Source organism: Tenrec ecaudatus, chromosome 7 (assembly GCF_050624435.1).
Source record: "Tenrec ecaudatus isolate mTenEca1 chromosome 7, mTenEca1.hap1, whole genome shotgun sequence".
Classification (NCBI taxonomy): Eukaryota; Metazoa; Chordata; class Mammalia; order Afrosoricida; family Tenrecidae; genus Tenrec; species Tenrec ecaudatus.
The window spans coordinates 93,962,913-93,978,006 of record NC_134536.1 but is presented as its reverse complement, the minus strand read 5'-3'; the positions used below and the strand labels follow the sequence as shown (position 1 = coordinate 93,978,006).

The 15,094-nt window shown below is 40.3% G+C and overlaps 1 protein-coding gene and 1 pseudogene across 1 annotated transcript in view; both read left to right on the top strand.

Annotated features, from left to right (window-relative positions):
- BCKDHB (branched chain keto acid dehydrogenase E1 subunit beta) overlaps positions 1 to 15,094 on the top strand; it is a 268,641-nt gene that overhangs the window by 194,769 nt on the left and 58,778 nt on the right. The window lies entirely within an intron of this gene.
- On the top strand, positions 3,961 to 5,225 carry LOC142452854 (archaemetzincin-2 pseudogene; annotated as a pseudogene).

The following is a 15,094-nucleotide window of genomic DNA, read 5'->3' as shown; positions in this document are numbered from 1 at the left end:
TTGCAGCTCTTATACCAAACCATACATCAATTGTATCAAGCATATTTGTAAATATAAGAAATAATTATTTTGGCATCATTATTTTCTAAGCATTTACTTTCTATTTGAGATCTTGGTATCAGCTCCTCTTTTTTCCCTCCCTATCCCCTTCCACCCTCATGACCCCTTGCAAATTATAAATGATTATTTTCATATTTATGCCAACCACTGTCTCCCTTCCCCCAGTTTCTGTTGCTCATCCCCCTGGGGTGGGAGTCTAGTTATGTATTGATTATTGAGATCACTTCCCCCATATTCCTCTCCTTTCTCCACTTTCCTCCTACCCTCCTGGTATCTCTACTTCCATTCCAGTTCCTGGATTCTGTGTGCCATGAGCTCTTATCTGTACCTGTGTACATGCTTAGGATAGTGGGGGGTGCGGAAGCCTCAAGGAACCAAGTAATACTGTGTTTCATTGGTACTATGTTGTGCCCTGTTTGATCCATCCCTTCCTTGTTATCCTTCTGTGAGAAGATGTCCCATTGTCTACAGATGGGTTTTGGGTCTCTGCTGGTTTGTTTGTGTGAGGTCATCTGGTGTCTGTTACCCGATCCCGTTGACACCTCTGATCACACAGGCTGGTGTGATTTTTTCATGTGGGCTTGTTGCTTCTCTGCTACATGGCTGCTTGTTTAATGTCAAACCTTAAAGACCCCAGATACTATATCTTTTGATAGCTGGGCACTGAGATAGTTTATTGTGCCAGCCTGGCTGATAAACACAAGTGGGATTAATTGAAGGGCATAGAGATAAGTGGCTCAGTGAGCCTCACCTTTCTTGTCTCTTGCTCTTTAATCATCGGACCAGTGTGCTGCTGCCTTGCTTGTTTGCTGCCTCCATTTAAAGGGTACCCTACCTGTGGGATGCCTAACATGTGGACTGTGTCGCTGTAAGTTGAGGTCCCTTTAAGACCACAGCAATGAAATTTACATCTCCGGAGCTGAGGACTGACAGTTGGTGACCTGACTGATGGTTGGTGACCGGCCTTGCTGTTTGCTGCCTGTGCTGGGATAGCCTCGCTCACTCTACAGAGGACTACCTGATGGTGCTCAAGACTTGAAGGACTGCCAGTGTCTCACAACGCTCTCACAGTAGTGAGTCGCACTGAGCCATTTGTACTGCTTTTTAATTTAACTGTTCATTTATTGTATTACATATCAATCTGTCTATAACTTAACTGTTCATTTATTATATTATATATCTGTATAATTTAACTGTTCATTTCTTGTGTTATATATCTATCTTTACACACACACACACACACACAAACGTATCAGCAATCTGGTTTTATCTCTCTAGAGAACCCTGTCTAACACAGGCACCATCAGTTTTCTTCACCACATTTGCTTGTACACCTATTTTGTCTTCAGCAATCATGCTGGAGGGTGAGCATCACAGGATGCCAGGTTGTTAGAACAAACTGTTCTTTCATTGAGGCATGGCTTGAGCAAAGGCCAAAGTCCATCCACAACCTCACTGTATTGCCATATAAATATATGTACATAGGCCAATATCTCTATTATTATGAATTAATGTATTTACATTTGTTCACACCTATGTTTATATCTCTAGTCATAACTCTACTTCCTAAGTCTTTTCTCTGTTTCCATTTACCTCCCTCCTGTCCCACCATCACGCTCACCCTTCTGCCTCTGAGTAATTCCTCTAATCTAGATTGCGGTTGTTCCAACACCACCAGGTTCTTTACATCCTCCTCATTGTTGGTTTTAATTCCCTAGTTGTTCCTCTGTGTATGTTGGTGTTTGCTCACCACTCTCTTCTCCCACTTCTTCCTGTCCCCCTGACCCCATGTCTCTCTGGAACCATCAGTCCCATTGCTTTCTCCTCTGGATTGCTTCCCTTGCTTATCTTACATAGGTAAGCAAAACAAGCAACAATGGGGACAAAAAAAAGATTGAATTAAAAGAGAAGGGAAAAAAAAGATAATAGCTAGGAAAAAAACAAAAAGCATACGTAATACCAGGTCTGTCCATTGACCTTTATGACTGTCTCCCCACTGGTCCTGGGGGCCATATGATGCTGCCCTGATGTAGCCCAGGGAGCTGGAGAAGCCACGTGGAGAACTTTGCCAGCGCTGAGATGCTTACAACGCCACTGGATCCATAAGATTTCCCACCCACTGACCTGTGATCTTTCTGTATTCGGTGTCATTGCATGTGTTTCGTGAGTCTGAAGAGGACTTTATAGATTGGTATCAGACATATGGGCTGATATTGACTTATGGCCTTGATCTGGACTGGCCTCTTCTCAATATTCAATTGTTGTTGTATACAAAGCTCTTTCCTATACACATATGAGTTTATGTTGATTTGTTTCCCTTGTCAACCCAGACTAACACATTATGGTCCCAGCTCGGAGAGGTATATTACTTGTGTACAGAGTAGAACTCTTTTCAAGGTTGTAACCTTTTGTTGTAAGGCCTGTCTGTCTTCCACTGTTGCTCTGAGTTGTTTTAAACTGGCAACCATTTAGAAAGCTATGCTCACCACTGTACCACCAGCGCTGAACTCCCAACCTGTCGTAGTCATTATTCATAGCCTTAAATAGGAACCTAAGAATAAATGTTTCCAGAGACACATTATAGACATTCCTGTTTGTAGTTAAACTCATGTCACACATTGTTGGTTCTCTTCTTGTTCTGACCCTGCCTCGTGTCCTTCCATGCCCCTCCTTAGCTTCCTAGTGGAACATGGCCACAGTTCTGCCACCAGCCCTCTTCTCACTTTCCCATTCTTCCCTAGGAGGTGGCTTTCTCTGGAAATCTTCAAGACTTGCCTTGCCTACCCAAAATGTACACTTCTTGCTAAAATTGGTAATAATAGTAAAGTTGTATAATAGTTTGCATGGAATAGTTTATGTGAGAAAGGTAGAAGCCAGCCCATGAATATTTGCCAGTTTGTGGAAGTCAACCTAGCTTAAAATGGACTCAGCATTACTTCTGCTCCAGCCTTTTTTCACATTGGTTACATAATTTTATTTTATTATTTTTATTCATTTTATTGGGGGCTTATACAACTCTTATCACAATCCATATGAGGTAGTTATTGTGCCAACCTGGCTGATAAACACATGTGGGGTTAATTGAAGAGCAGAGGGATAAATGGCTTGGTGAGCCTCGCCTTTCTAGTTCTTGGATCTCTTGCTTTCTGATGGTCGGACCAGGGTTCAGTTACTTTAGCCAGTTCCCTGCTTCAATTGACAAGGCTCACTTCCTGCAAGACATCCCCAAAGAGAAGCCTCCTGGACCTATCCCGCCCTGATGTAGTCCTGGGTGCTGGAACAGGCAAGTGGAGACCCCTGCTAGCGCTGAGATGCGTACATGTTCATTGATTGAGCTTTCCTCCTGCAGTCGGGGTCATTGGGTGTGTTTTGTGAGATGGAGGAGGACTTTGTGGATTGGTGTCGGACATAGGGGTTAATGTTGGACTTGTGGGCTTGGGCAGCCCTGGGTTGGTATGTTTTCTTAATATGCACTTAACCTTTATATAAAACTCTCTCTTATACATATGAGTGTTTCTGTGTATTTGTTTCTATAAAGTACCCAAACTAACACACCTTACATACATCAATTGTGTCAAGCACATCTGTACATTCGTTGCCCTCATCATTCTCAAAACATTTGCTCTCCACTCAAGCCCCTGGCATCAGCTCCTCATTTTTTTCTCCCTACCTCCCCCACCACGAACCCTTGATAATTTATAAATTATTTTTTGTCATATCTTACACTGTCCGATGTCTCTCTTCACCCACTTTTCTGTTGTCCATCCCCCAGGGAGGGGGTTATATATAGATCCTCATGATTATTTTTTTGAATGCCCATGAAATGTTATCTTTTTTTCTGCTTGCAAACTTCCAATGGATCCACCATGGCTATGGAAATAAGATCTTTAGCATTCAGGATCCTGTGCTGCCTTAACCATTGTCTTCTAGTATTATTTCTCATATTTTTTTATGATAGAAAGATGTAGATCAGCCACTGCAGAAGGTGGGCAGGGTGAAGTCACACCTGACACTGCCATCAGCACCAGACCTGCCAGCCCTTGCAAGGTACAAGAGTCAATGGGAGCCTGTTTCCCAAAGCCACCTGTTGAAACAGCTGTTGGACCCATTCAAAGGAAGGATGAAAGTTCTGCATAGGAATGTGGGGTGAATGCAAGAGGCCCGTCAAGATGTGAACCATGTGGGCAAGAACAACCCTCATTTCCAAGACGCTAACTCCTACCACCCCATCACGCGCTTGTGTGCGCACGCTGGTGTCGCAGTAGGAGGGCTTCCATTCGGGGGAGCAGCCCTGATGAAGGAAGTCTTTCAGCCCCACAGTGTGCCCTGTGAACCCATTCCCTTGCACCGGGAGTCAGGCTAGATGACGTCCCGTCCCGAGGCCCCCGCAAGACTTTGAACAGTTCTTCCATGATCCTGAAAGAAAGATACCGTCGCCAGAGAAACGCAGCATCTACATACAGTCTACTGGATCTCTTGGGAACACCAGGCTTATCGGCGATGAATATATTACATGGCTTCAGGGCTATTGTGAGCATTTTCCTATGGCTTAACAGTAAGATTCCTCAAACTGAGCCCTGTTTCTACCACGAGATGTTTCTTTACAGTCAATGATAACACCGGAAACCTAAAAATCCATGCTGGGGACATGCTGACATTCTTTAAAAGGAAGACACCAGAAAATGTTTTCTGTGTTGTGGAGATCACAATGATCGATCTTTACCCAAGGGACTCCTGGAATTTTGTTTTCGGACAAGCCTCCTTGACAGACGGAGTGGGGATATTCAGCTTTGCCCGGTACAGCATGACTTTTACATCACGTGCTACTAAGGCAAAGTGCAGAAGCTTCCTCCAGTGACTCTTGGGTGTCTGATAACTACTGTGTTCCTGAGATCACCGGCGTTTTGCTGCTCGGTTCCAGTAAGACTGACCCACATCTTTGGCATGTGCCGCGGCCAGTGGCTCTCTTGCCAGAGCAAGGTTCGAACCACCTGGAAGAAGCTGACGGTGCAAGCCGCAGAGCACCATTGGCATCAACATCCCTGACACATACCAAACATTGTTGAGGTTGATTGAAGAGGAACCTGCTAGTGTCCCCGGAAGAATGCTCAAACTTGGCCATGAGGAGGCTGCGAATTGACAAGAATGGGGGGAAACCTTCAAGAAATGGCAAGAGTGAAGAGTCAGATGCCCTGCTGTTCTTCAGAAAAAAGGACCTTCAAATCGGAGTAATTAAAATAAAATGAGTCCCTAAAAAAATGTAAAAAAAGAAAAGAGAAAAAAAATGATTAGGGCAAAGACTGTACAGATGTGCTTTATACAACTGATGTATGTATATGTATGAACTGTGATAAGAATTGTATGAGCCCCAATAAATTGTTAAAAAAATAAAATAAAATAAAAAATTTTAAAAAAGAACAAAAAATGCAAATAATACAATGATTTCCAATATGTAATTCTTGCAGCCAACCTTTATTGAGTAGTCAGGGTACAGCCATAATTTAGGCATTTTATCAAAGTAAAATAGTCCTTGCTCTAGAAACACAGTATATATATTAGAAGTAATTGACACTAAGCAGAGACTTGTCCTATGGCATGTACTTGTATAGAAAAGTATATAGAGGGTATACTTATGTGTGGGATTATAGAGTATTTGATAATTTAACCCAGGGGTGACAGCTAGGTTGACTCTTAGAGAATAAGTATGAACCTGGGACCAAGGTGGATATGATTCTTATGTAACAATATGAATAAGAGGGGCACACAAACATGTCATATTCTGAGGGTTAAAGTAGTTTTGGTATGATTAGAGAGTGTGAGAGTAACGACTGAAAAGAAAAGTTGACAAGTAAGGATTACCAACGTAAGAATTGACAAGAAGAAATTGCCAAGGCAATTGGCAAGAAAGTAGGGATTATAAGCAAAAGAATTTAAATATAATACTAAAGAATTTATTTTGAATAGAGGAAATGGGTGTGGTAGAGGATAGGCTGCTCATATATGAGGCATGTTCACGAAGTTCATGAAAAAACATGGAATGATGGAATCTTTTCATGAAACTTTAAAGCCTCTTTGTCCAAATTTCAGCTGTCATGGATAGCTTCCCTGAGACTGGGAATATAGTTGGAAAAAAATAGTGTCTTAGACTGGGTTTACTCAAAAAAACAGAGCCAATGATATGTGTGTGTATCTAATAAAACTCACTGCCATTGAGTCAGTTCGATTTCATAGTAACCCAGTAGAACTGTTCCTTTGAGTCTCTGAGGCTGTGAGTCTTTATGTGAAACAATGGTTGGTTAAAACTGCTGACCTTTTGTTTAGCAGCCCAACTAATAATACCTCACTAAGCCACCAAGTCATAAACACACACACATACACACACAAATTTGTTTATTCTTCTTGTTGCTCAGGAGAGAATTCTAAGTATAGGAAAAGATGAATCATCACTTTATGGCAGTGTATGATACCATGAAATGGATATGATCACATAGGAAGAATTTCGTTTCCAGAGCAAATTTTTAAAAGTGCCCTAGATTTAATTTCTTACCCATAAGAGTAGCACCATTTAAAAATGATTTAATGCTGAGGTGGTGCAGAAATTTTAGAAATTGATTTATCTTTCAGAAAATCTACATGATAGTGCATATCAGAAATCTTCAAAGTGCACATTATGTCTGACTCAAATTCTTCTAGAAGTCACACACAAATGCATACAAGTATTGAAAACATTGAATGAAGTGATACTAATTATAACAAAGGGGAAATATTTTAATCAAATGCTTGTTTATCTATATAGTGAATGTGAAAATTTTATTTAAGTTTTTAAAATAATAGTTGACACTATGGTAACATTTGTTTTTAGGTCAAATGGTTTTAAGGAAGGTTAGGGAGACTTCAAAGAAAATTGCCTGGCAGAGAAGTCAATTCAGAAGGTTATGGCCATTATTTGGGGGGATTGCAAAGGGGGACATTTGATAGATGTTCTCCAAGGACACAGGATGATTCCCAGGGCTTTCAGGAAAAAGTTTTAAGAAAATTGAAAACTGCATTGTTGAGAAAAAGGCCAGGAAAGTTGCACGGAGGATTCCCCCCGCCCCTTGAGGATGTACTTGTTCATCCTTAATAGGTAGCGAGAGCTGCCCTACCTAAACTTCATTGGAAAACTTTACCCCATCCAATGGTCTTGTTAATGCCCGTCAGGCTTTTTTTCCTTCCCCAAACTCATATTTTCAAAGGAACTCAATTTAACTGCCCATTGTATGCCCGTAGTGCAATTTTGATGTGGTATAAATGAAAGAATTCAGAATTATTTGGGAAGGGCTAGAGTAGTGGTTCTCCCCAAAGTCGCCTAAGACCATCAGAAAACATATAAATATTTCACAGTATATAATTACTTATTGTTTTGTGATTAATCACTGAGCTCTAATTACGTTTAATTATGTTCAATTTGTAACAATGAAAATACATCCTGCATATCAGATATTCACATTAGGATTCATAACAGTAACAAAATGATTGTTATGAAGTAGCAGTTTGGTGGTTGGGGGTCACCACAACATGAGGAACTGTAATAAAAGGGTGCGGCATGAGGAAGGTTGAGAACCACTGGGCTAGAGAGATGGAGCTACCACTTTCAGAAGTGTGTAGACTTAGATGGAGGATATGTCAAAAAGCAGTAGCTAATTCCCCACTTTTGTTTAATAGAGGTGTACTTATGGTTTCATATTAGTACTTTTTAATGGTCATTAATGTATGCATTAATGTAATTAATTAGATATTTCTTCCACATACCATGAGTCACCATGAATTTTTAATTTTTTAATAAAAAGTATTTTTCCCATTAAGATTATTTTCATAAAACATAAAATAGAGTAAAATAAAATTTTTGAATTGAAATGGCTCCCTAATCTGTACATTTGACTTTATAGTGCTGGTAGTCATTTACTCAGATGTGTAAAGTGGGATATTTCTAGAACTAGCCAGACCCCACTGCAGATATTTGGTTATCCTTCAGGTTAGCATCTGTCTCCCACATGTATGATATGCATGTGACTGATTACTCTAAAAATGAAAGCATCTCTGTTTCTATCTCTATCTCTCTGTGATTAAAAAATCATTTTATTGGGGGCTCTTACAGTACTTATCACCATCCATCCATCCATCCATCCATCCGTCCATCCATCCATCCATCCATCCATTGTGTCAAGCACATTCGTACATTTGTTGCCATCATCATCCTCAAAACATCTGCTTTCTACTTGAGCCCTTGGTATCAGCTCCTCATTTTCCCCCTCCCTCCCCACTTCCCCCTCCCTCACAGATCCTTGATAATTTGTAGATTATTATTTTGTCATGTCTTGCACTGTCCGATGTCTCACCTACTTTTCTGCTGTCTGTCCCCCAGAGAGGAGGTTATATGTAGATCCTTGTGATCGGTTCCCACTTTCTACTCCACCCTCCTTCTACCCTCCCAGTATCACTACTCTCACCATGATCCTGAGGGGTTCATCTGTCCTGGATTCCCTGTATTTCCATTTCCTATCTGTACCAGTGTACATCCTTTGGTCTAGCTGGATTTGTAAGGTAGAATTGAGAGCATGATAGTGGGGGTCAAGGGGGGGAGGCAACAGCATTAAAGAAGTAGAGGAAAATTGTATGTTTCATCATTGCTACACTGCACCCTGACTGGCTCATCTCCTCCCCACATGTCCAGTCCAGTTGCCTACTCATGGGCTTTCTCTGTGTGATTTTTACATTTAATTTTCCTATATTAATTCCCAATGGTACTGAGTCTAATATTATAGCATGTGATGATATTAACTTTGGATACGATTTTTATTTGCCCTCCTCTATTTTTGTATTAGTGTTAAATTGGATTACTGCACCTTTTTTTTAGAAGGGGTAGAAATATTTTTGGAGGTAACGTAGACAAAGAAAAGAAAAGCACCTGTAGTCAATCTCTCTAAAGATATATTACCCTAATTTCTCTCACTCAAAAATATTTTCCAATCAGACATAATACCCCTTGAATGCAAGGAGCATAATTATACCAAGCCCTAACCCTCTTTGTTTTTTATCACCTGTTAGGTTTTCATTGTGTTCTTTTGATGATATCCTATGATCACTCCTATCTATCCCACATTGTGTGAGAAGATTGACTGATTGCCCGTAAGCTGAGAAAAACAAGTCTGCTGGAGTATTCTAAAGGAAATATGAAAGTGTAGCTCTTAATTACAAGTTGAAGCACTATTTATTTAACAGGAGGATGGATTATTACTTGATAATTATTTACTAGAAGGAGGGTGTATAGTTAATGAGAGCCTCAGTTTTGAAACATCTGCTTCCCAGAAAGACTCTCCTTCATGTGTGCACCCCACAGTCTTCCTCGACCCTGTTCCTCTTCCTCCACCCTTGCAGGCCTGGAGATGGCTGGGAATGGCTAAGTTCTTTTTTTAAAAGTTTATTTTGCTGTTATGAAAATAAACATAAACTATATACCCCAGTTAGACTTTGCCTACGCATACATGTCAGTGACAGTGATGGCGCTCTTGCCTTCTCACTCCCCTCTTCCGAGTTGCTCCTCCTCCCTCATCAGCAGAAACCAACTGCCCCTCAGGATTCTGTCTGCTCTTTCAAGTGGCGCCTGGCAGTCCGATCCTGTATAGATCTTCCAAGAGAATCACGCTCAAGACAGACTTTCTTTTTCCCTCATTCTCTCTCTAACTTTGAGTTGGTGTCAGCTCATAGCGACCCCGTAGGACAGGGTAGAACTTTCCCTGTGGGCTTTTGAGACTGCAACGCTTTGTTTTCCTCCCTCAACAGTTGTATTGGCATATAAGTCAGATATACAATTCACCAGTCCAGTCGCACAAGGAGAGTTGTACAGTCATCACCACTATCAGTGTTAGAACATTTCCTTCATCGTTATTGACTCCCCATTTCCCCCAAACTCTCCTATCATACCTTCAAGGAACCGTAACCCAGTCACTGTCGCTATAGATTTACTTATCCTGGATTTCATAGACAGAAAAACATTTAAAAACTAACAAGGATAACAAAGTAAAACAGAACCTCACGAGAAAAGAAAGCAGAAAATATTAAAATGGAGCCGGAAGCCCCATCTTTCTCCCTGAGTAGCTGGTGGTTTTGAACTGCTGACCTCGAGGTTAGCACCCTAATGTGTATTAACTACAACTTAAGTTGTACTGGAGCCCCAGGTGTGTAGTAAGGTTCTTGTTGGGCTGCTAACAAGGTCAGCAGTTCAAAAACCACCAGCTTCTCCCAGGGAGAAAGACGAAGCTTTTTCACGTCTGTCAAATTACAGACTCCAAAGCCCACAGGGGCAGATCTGCTCTGTCTTATAGGCTCACTAGAGTTAGAAATAACTTGATTGCTCCGAGGTTCTTTTTAGTTTCTTAAGCATTTCAGGGATATTTTTTAAGTTTTAAAGATAATCTCAGGTCAATTTTTTCAGGGGTTCACAGGATGCTGGTAGAAGCTTGTCGGTAGGAGCAGGGAACAAGGACAAGGACGGAAGCAATGTCCTGAATAAATAAGACGAACAAATTGTTTACTCCCAATCAGCGCCCTTATTTGCACTTTTCTTTGAAGGAGAAAGCAAATTTTAATTTTCAAAATTGAAATTTTAGAGCAACTTTCTTAGCCATTTATACTACATAGAGGTAGATTCCTAGTCACAAAAAGTGGCTAGATGGATTGAACTGTTGCCCTCTATCCACCATTAACCAAATTTATTGACTAAAACAATCATTTAAGTGTTGTTGCGTGAACGTCAGAGAAGGGCACTGACAGGTACTGCAGTCACATTTCTCTTTCTCATTCTTTTGGTAAGCTCATTTCTTTTGAAAGTCAGGGTGGTGCATTTTCTCGGAATTCCTTATTGATCAAAAACCACATTTATATTAATAAACATATTAAATTTATCCAATGACATTTGCATTGGGCAAATCTGCTACACAAGACCTCTTTGTAGTATTAAAACCAATGATGTCACTTTCAGCAATAAAGTGCACCTGACCCAAACCATGCTACTTTCAGTCGACTCATAAGCATTTGAAAGGTGGGCATTGAATAAGGAAGAACAAAGAAGAATGGATGCCTTTAAATTATGAAGATGGTGAAGAATATTGAAAGTACTATACACTTCCAGAAGAACAAACAAATCTGTCTTGGGAAAAGTGTAGCCAGGATGCTCCTTCGAAGCAAGGATAGTGAGACTTGGTCTCATACTTTGGACCTGTTATCCGGAGAAGCAGACCCTGGGAGAAGACGTGATGCTTGGTAAAACGAAGACCAAAAATAAAAACCAGAGTAAGACCATCAAAGTGATGGACTGACACAATGGCTGCAGCAAGGGGTTCAAACATGGAAGCAATTGTGAGGGTGGGGCAGGGACCGAGCAGTGTTTCATTCTTTGTACAGAGGGTCCACTGTATGTTGGGACTGACTTGATGGTAACTAACTGCAACAGCAGCAGTATATATATTTAGTACATAGAGTAATGACTCTAATGGAGTCCTTGAAAGGAAAAATAATATTGTGAAGCAAAATCATTTTAAGATTTAGTACTTATTGTCCAGCCATTAAATTATATATTAGTTGTTCTTCCCTTTTGAGTAGTGATTCTGAAACTTGTAGGTTTAGCCTTAAATAAAACTATAATTGATTTAAGAATTTGTCAGTTTTACAGTTGTTATGAACTAGTGTTTAGTATTTTTAAACGTAAAGATTTGTGTTAACATGGGTAAAGTAGAATAAGGTCATTTAAAATTTTAGATATGAGAGGCTGGAGAATGTATCCATTACCTGGCCATCTTTCTTGGCTACTTTGCATAGCATTTTAGAGACATATGGAAAAGCATATTAAATTTGCCAAGAAATGTTAGACACATGTTGCCAGAGTTACACTTGAAATACAGTTTTAGTTACCTTTTAAAAAATATGATGGGTAGTAAATTTTTCATTGTTAGATTTATAGCTCAAATGAATTTATGTTTGGTACAAGAGCCAGCCCTTTTGAAGAATATCTAAACCTGGTTGAATTAACGAAACCCACTGCTGTGGAGTCAGCTGTTGCTAACAAGCCTATGGAACCAAGTGGTCTCAAGGTGTGCACACATTTCCAGAAGCAGACTGCCACACCGTTCCTATGGAAAATAGCGTTTAAGTATAATTAATACTTATTCTGCTCAGGTTGAATTTAAATACATGTCAGAATGATATAAAGCCAGCATTTACTACAAACAAATCCATTTAAAAATACCTAGAAATGAATAGAAATCAACTAGTTTATAAGGGCTTTGATTAAAATAAATGCCAATATTAATGAAAACATTCGAGTTATTTTACTTTGTGAAAGCATCTTGAATTTACATGATTACAGGAGAGTTGAGTATTTGATTATATTCTTTCAAGTTACATTAAAGACGAACTTTGTTTTTGATCCATTTGAAGAGATGGGTTATCTGTTTTAATCTTAGAGAGGCTTGAACAATTGTATTTACTATTGAAGATGGTGTTATTTTTTAGATGGCAGAAAAGTATCTACTTGTCTTTATCATAATTGTTAGCTGAAACGTATAATTCGAAACTACTCTTTTTAGAGGCTGTAAATATTTTGGTTTGAAGAAGTGTCTGGACATGTGTAACATTTCAAAGGATATCCACCACCAGAGCTGAGTCATTGTTTGAAATAAGTGCTGCTTAAAATCTGTCTTTTGATGGACTTCAGTTAGCCAGTGAATAGCTGCATTCTTTCCGGGTTTGATTTCAAACTCCCTGCTTACAGTCGTGGTGGCATAAAATACTCACCGGGCCCTGATCATTATGTTTGGGAATCAGCCGCCACTCTCTAGTAATTCTCAAATGCCATTGCTTCGATTTTCTTTTCTCTCTCTTTACTTTGCATTACTTGCTGCTTAAGCATCTTTCTCCTTTGTTTGGTCATTTTATGCCAGTGGTTAATTCTGATTTATATTAGCAGCTAACAAAGTTGTCTTATATTTTTCCAGCTCGTTACTGAAGAATCCCTGCTTCTGTTCCCTGACACTATGTTTATGTTTTATTTTTAATCATCAACTTTTCCAGGCATAGATTTCTACTGAACCGTGCATACCAGACTGAATTAAATATTATTTTGTGAATAATGCTCCAATTTCACACAATCGTATATTTTATTAAAACCACGTTTCCTCTATCAGCATCACAAACACAGTTCAGGCACATTAAAGTAATGAAGCGCTGTGTGTGATCTGATGGTGTTTTACTCTGTGTGCGACTATCAACTTACCTAATAAATTAAATGGATTACCATTTTGTTAAACCCTTTTTGATTTAAAAAAAGAACATTGACTAATATTTAATAACTGAACCGTGGGAGCAGCAGCGGCTTATCAACTGCCATTGAGTTGATTCTGGCTCATAGCAATTCGTGGGAAAGAGTAGAAATGTTGTTTGGAGTTTGTGAGGCTGTAAATTTTCATAGCAGCAGATAGCCTCCTCTTTCTCCGACGGATTTGACATCCTGACCTTGAACTACTGACCTTGTGGTTAGCAGCCCTGTACTAACCCTGTATGTCAATAGTGGTTTCCGAAAAAACCAAACCCACTGCAGCTGACTCAATGCTGATCCATAGCGACGCTATAGGACAGGCTAAAGCTGACCCCCCCACCCGCCCCCGGGTTTCTGAGACCTTAGCTCTTCACCAGAGTAATAGTAGTTTAAGTGAAATAAAATCTATTCATGGGTACACTACCAGGGAGCCTCTTCCAACTATTCAGGCAGTCACAGTATCTTATTTCCTCCCAGCGTCTCTTCCTTCCCATTGCTTTCCTGTCAATATTTTCCATGTCACCTTACCATGGACAGCTTAAGCATTTCTGTAGGTGGTTTTTGTGGTATTAATATAGCCACACATTTCTTTTTTTAAATTTTCTTAAAATAAATTTGTTTTTTTCCTTTTTTAATGAGCTATATATATTTTTTAACATTTTATTAGGGGCTCATACAACTCTTATCACAATCCATACATATACATACATCAATTGTATAAAGCACATCTGTACATTCTTTGCCCTCATCATTTTCAAAGCATTTGCTTTCCACTTAAGCCCTTTGCATCAAGTCCTCTTTTTTCCCCTCCCTCCCCACTCCCCCTCCCTCATGAACCCTTGATAATTTATAAATTATTATTTTGTCATATCTTGCCCTATCCGGCGTATCCCTTCACCCCTTTTCTGTTGTCCGTCCCCCAGGGAGGAGGTCACATGTAGATCCTTGTAATCGGTTCCCCCTTTCCAAGCCACTCACCCTGTACCCTCCCAGTATCGCCCCTCACACCTCTGGTCCTGAAGGTATCATCTACCCTGGATTCCCTGTGCCTCCAGCTCCTATTTGCATCAGTGTACAACCTCTGCTCTATCCAGACTTGCAAGGTAGAATTCGGATCATGGTAGTGGGGTGGGGGTGGGGGTGGGGGTGGGGAAGGAAGCATTTAGGAACTGGAGGAAAGCTGTATTCTTCATCGGTGCTACATCGCACCCTGACTGACTCATCTCCTCCTCTAGACCCCTCTGTGAGGGGATCTCCAGTGGCCAACAAATGAGCTTTGGGTTTCCACTCTGTACTTCCACCTTCATTCACGATGGTAAGATTTTTTTTTTGTTCTGATGATGCCTTATACCTGGTCCCTTTGGCACCTCGTGATCGCACAGGCTGGTGTGCTTCTTCCATGTGGCCTTTGTTGCTTCTGAGCTAGATGGCCCGCTTGTTTATCTTCAAGCCTGTAAGACCCCAGACACTATCTCTTTTGATAGCCGGGCGCCATCAGCTTTCTTCACCACATTTGCTTATGCAAATACACCCGTTTGTCCTCAGCGATTGTATCATGGAGGTGTGCACCCAATGATATGATTTTTTGTTCTTTGATGCCTGATATCTGATCCCGTCGGAACCACGTGACCACAAAGGCTGGTGTGTTTTTCCATGTGGGCTTTGTTGCTTCTGAGCTAGATT